Here is a 5,549-nt window from a genome sequence, read left to right on the forward strand (position 1 = left end):
TGAATAATATTCGCCAATCGAGTAATGGGTTTCGGTATTTGGCTAAGATGATCCCTTATGTATGAACATAGGGGTTGGAATGTGAAATGAGTATGATATTGAGAATTTGTGCATATGAAATTATCCGTTAGCTTTATGAATGCTATGCTTTTGTTGTCTGGAATCTCTTGCTCAAACTTACTAAGCATAAATTGCTTACTCCGTCTTCTCTGTTTCTCTGTTTTATAGATTTTGCTCGTTAGCTATCGGATTCGGGATCATCGAAGTCGAAGTCATCCACACTATCAAAGCCCCATTTTGGTACAATTTTGGTTGAACTTTGAAATGGCATGTATAGGACTACCCTTTTGTTGAAGGTCATGTACCTTTCGGTTTTGTGTAAACTTGGATGGCCATGCGAAAATGGCTTATATACGTTTTTAGCCTAGTACCATAATCGTTTGTTTGTTGATCATTATGAGGTATGGAATTGTTTTGAAACGATTAGCCATTGGGATGGTTAATCATGATCACACTTTGTGCTATGTATGCAAAAGGGGCCAATTGAATCATGGAAATCATGAAATAGGTAAGCAGTGATGTGGATGTGAAAAATCACTAAAAATAGTAGGAATCGTATTAAATAGTGAATAAATTATGTAAATGAACTTTGATGAATCTACTTTCATGTGGAAGAAACGAAACGGTCATATGAGTTATATGTTAAGAGATATTAAAGTTCTCGTGAAACAGGGCCAGAACGGTTTCTGGATCCCCTGTTCCGACTTTTGAAATTCATTGTAAATTAACCAGAGATAATTAGGAGTCATGCCATATATGTATAGATTCCTCTCTGAGTCTAGTTTCTATAGAAACAAACGAAATCAGTATTAAAGCCCTGTACAAGGAGATATTCAATTCGTAACGCACGAAGGTCAGTGTAGTCGAACCCTGGGATAGGGGAGACTTTAACTAATAAACTGTACTAATTGGCTCGACCAAAAATTCTAGAAAAAAATCTGTATATGGACATATGAGTCTAGTTTCAGGGAAAAATTACGAAACAAATTTTCGAGCTTTGAAACTCAAGATATGATTTTTAAGGCGACAGTGATGCAGTGACCAGCTAGTCTGGAAATTTCTAAATGGACTGTGAAAATAGTTAAGTCTGTGTGCACCTTGTGTCCAATTCCGGTAACGGACTCGGGTACGGGGTGTTACACTGTGAGTTCACGAGCCACTTCGATAGCTAGTGTTGGCAATGTTCGATAAAACAGAGTTGAGTGCAAGCATTGCGGTAAATGGCATTCTAGAGATTGCAGATTGCATGACAAGTCTTGTTTTAAATGAGGATCGATGGATCATTTTATCCAAAATTGCTCGATGTTAGCCAAGCAAAACACTATTCAGAACGCAAGACCGAGTAATATGTTAGTGCGAGGCAGACCACCCAGGCATTCGGGTAATGTAGGTGGCAGTCAGAGAGGGAAGAAAGATACAGCAGTTCGATCTGAGGCTCGTGCACCTGCCAGAGCATATGTTATACGCGCTCGCAAGGACGCTTCTTCCCCGGATGTTATTATCGGTACTTTCACTCTTTATGATACTAGTGTTATTGCATTGATTGATCCTGGTTCTACTCATTCTTATGTGTGTGAAACATTAGTATCTAGTAAGACTTTGCTCGTTGAGTCTACTGAGTTTGTGATTCGAGTATCGAATCCTCTGGGCCAGTGTGTTTTGGTTGATAAAGTGTGTAAAAATTGCCCGTTGATGATTTGAGATTCCTTCTTTCTGAACGATTTGATGTTGTTACCTTTCGACGAGTTCGATATAATTTTGGGTATGGATTGGTTGGCTTTGCACGATGCCGTTGTTAATTGCAAAAGAAAGACCATTGATTTAGATGTCAGAACAACGAGATTATTCGGATTGAATATAATGATCTGAGTGGTTTACCAGCAGTAATATCTTCGATGTTAGCTCGGAAGTATGTGAGAAAAGGTTGTGAAGCTTACTTTGCTTATGTGCTTGATAGTAAAATGACTGAAAAGAAGATTGAATCCGTACCAGTTGTGTGCGAGTATCCGAATGTGTTTCCTAAAGAATTGCCGGGTTTGCCACCTATCTGAGAGGTAGAGTTTGGTATTGAGTTAGTACCGGGGATGACTCTGATTTCAATAGCTCCGTACCGGATGGCACTTACTGAATTAAAAGAGTTGAAAGCACAGTTCCAAGAGTTAACTAATAGTGGTTTTGCACGACCGAGTTTCTCTCACTGTGGTGCACCAGTTCTCTTTGTGAAAAAGAAAGACGAAACTATGAGAATGTGTATTAATTACCTCCAGATAAATAAAGTGACTATAAAGAATAAATATCTATTGCCACGGATTGATGACCTGTTCGATCAGTTGAAATGGGCTTTAGTATTTTTGAAGATAGATTTGAGATCGGGTTATTATCATTTGTGAGTCAAAGACTCTGATGTGCAAAAAACTGCTTTTCGAATGAGGTATGGACATTATGAGCTCCTGGTTATGCCGTTAGGACTTACTAATGCACCTACTATTTTTATGGATTTGATGAATAGAATCTTCAGGCAGTATTTAATTCGGTTTGTGGTTGTTCATTGATGATATATTGATCTACTCCCATAATGAAATCGAACATGCCAAGCATTTGAGACTTGTGTTATAGACTTTGCGAGAAAAACAGTTGTATGCGAAGTTTAGTAAATGTGATTTCTGGTTACATGAAGTTAGCTTTCTGGGACATGTTGTTTCAGCATCATGTATTCAGGTTGATCGAGTAAGATTTCAGCAATAATTGACTGGAAACCTCCGAGAAACGTTTCTGAAGTCTGAAACTTTCTGAGATTGTTGGTTACTATAGACAATTTGTGAAATGGTTCTCAATGATTGCAACCTCGATGACCAAGCTACTGCAAAAAGATGTTAAGTTTGAGTGGTCAGAAAAGTGCCAGAAAAGTTTTGATCAGTTGAAAGCCCTTTTGACCGAAGCTCCAGTGCTAGTTCAGCCAGAATCGGGTAAAGAATTTTTTATTTATAGTGATGCATCTTTACATGGTTTGGGCTGTGTTTTAATGCAAGAAGGAAGAGTTATAGCTTATGCCTCAAGACAGTTAAAGCCACATGGAAAGAACTATTCGACGCACGATTTAGAGTTGGCAGCTATTATGTTTGCATTGAAAATATGGCGCCACTATCTCTTTGGTGAAAAATGTTATGTTTATTCTAATAATAAAAGTCTGAAGTATTTGATGACTCAGAAGGATCTGAATTTGAGACAGCGTCGATGGTTAGAGTTGTTAAAAGATTACGAGCTAGTGATTGACTATCATCCGGGAAAGGCTAATGTTGTTGCTGATGCTCTAAGTCAAAAATCCCTGTTTGCTTTGTGTGCACTGAATGCACATATGGTTTTGTCAGATGATGGTGCGATAATAGCCAAGTTAAAAGCAAGATCGTTATTTCTTCAGCAGATTTGTGAAGCTCAGAAGGTCGATAATTAATTGATAGTAAAGTCGGCTCAATTTGATTCGAACGTTGATTCAGAATTTCAAGTGGATGCTGAGGGATGTTTGCGGTTCAAAAATCAAATATGCATTTCGAGAAATAAAGAGTTGATTCAGAAGATTTTTGAACGAAGCTCATAATAGTTAGTTATCTGTTCACCCGGGTAGTACGAAGATGTATAATGATCTGAAACAGCACTATTGGTGGCAAGGTATGAAACGAGACATTTCTGACTTTGTATTGAAATGTTTAGTTTGTCAGCAAGTAAAAGCCGAGCATCAGGTACCTTCCTTCTGGATTGCTTCAGCCGATTATGATACCTGAATGGAAATGGGACAGAGTCACGATGGATTTTATATCCGGTTTACCATTGACACCAAGCAAGAAAGATGCAATCTGGGTTATTGTAGATAGACTGACTAAATCTGCTCACTTTGTTCCAGTTCGTGTAGATTACTCACTTGATAAGTTCGCTGAATTTTATGTTTCTCAGATTGTGAGGTTACATGGTGTGCCTAAATCTATTATTTTGGATAGAGATCCAAGGTTTACATCGTGGTTTTGGAAGAAACTGCAAGATGCACTAGGTACGAAATTTCATTTCAGCACTACTTTCCATCCACAAACAAATGGTCAGTTTGAACGAATCATTCAGATACTTGAAGATATGTTGAAATGTTACATTCTCGAGTTCGAAGGTACGTGGGAACGATATCTACCTATGATTGAATTTGCATATAATAACAACTTTCAATCAAGTATTAAAATGACACCGTACGAGGCTTTATATGGTCGTAAATGTCGTACACCATTGTATTGGCTTGAGCTTAGTGAAAAAAAGATACACAGGGTTGATTTGATCAGAGAAATTGAATAGAAAGTGAAAGTAATCCGTGAAAGTCTAAAAGCAGCATCAGATCTTCAGAAATCATATACGGACTTGAAACGTAAAGATATAGAATTTTAGATCGGGGATAGAGTGTTTTTGAAAGCCTCACCATGGAAGAAAATACTCAAATTCGGTCGTAAAGGCAGATTAAGTCCGAGGTCTATTGGGCTGTATGAGGTAATAGAATGCATCGGCTCGGTTGCTTACAGACTGTTGTTGCCACCAAGCTAGAAAAGATCCATAATGTATTCCATGTTTCGATGCTTCATAGATATCGATCTGATCCTTCACATGTGATTAGTCCGTTTGAGATTGAAATTAAGCCCGATATGACGTATGAAGAAGAACTGATTTGCATTTTAGCTTGTGAAATTAAAGAGTTGCGAAATAAGTACTGTGGCATAAACATAGAATTGAGGAAGCAACGTGGGATCCAGAGGATGCAATGAGAAAATGCTATCCAAACCTATTAACCGGTAAGATTTTTGGGGACGAAAATCTTTAAGGGGGGAGAGTTGTAATAGCCTGATTTAGACCCTAGTCGGAACGGTGGTTTCGGGACCACGAATCCGAGTCAGAAAAATATTTCAAAATTATTTTCCGTGTTTATTATGTGTGAATTTGTATGTGTGAAATTTTTGTGCTTTAATTTTGTTGTTTGAGTGCTCGATTCAATAAAAGGACTTAATCGCGTAAACTAAAAATTTGATGGTTATTTGTATAAAGGCCGAATTGCTATTGTCTTATTAATTTGAAGTATCTAAGATGTAATTAGACCATGGGATTATGGTGTGTACGGTAATGACCTTAGAATATGTGTTATGTTTATTTATTATTAAAGGGTAAAAATGTAAAATGGTTAATAATATATGTATAATAAAACATAAAAATTTGTAATATGGTTTTATATTATCATGTTCTTGCCAAAAATAAAAAGAAACAAAAGAAACAAAAGCTTTGTGATATTCGACCATTCTCAAGCTTGATTCAAGGTTAGTTTGGTTTCGGTTTTTGATAATTTTTATGTTTTTGAGATTGTTTCTTCGAGTACTATCCGACCCATGCTTGAATTTTTTATTTTGATGAATATTTTGAGTTATGCCATTGATGAGAGCATGTGTTTTTTGTTGTTTGATGATGAAATA

The sequence above is a fragment of the Gossypium arboreum genome, chromosome 1, assembly GCF_025698485.1.
Source record: "Gossypium arboreum isolate Shixiya-1 chromosome 1, ASM2569848v2, whole genome shotgun sequence".
Taxonomy (NCBI): Eukaryota; Viridiplantae; Streptophyta; class Magnoliopsida; order Malvales; family Malvaceae; genus Gossypium; species Gossypium arboreum.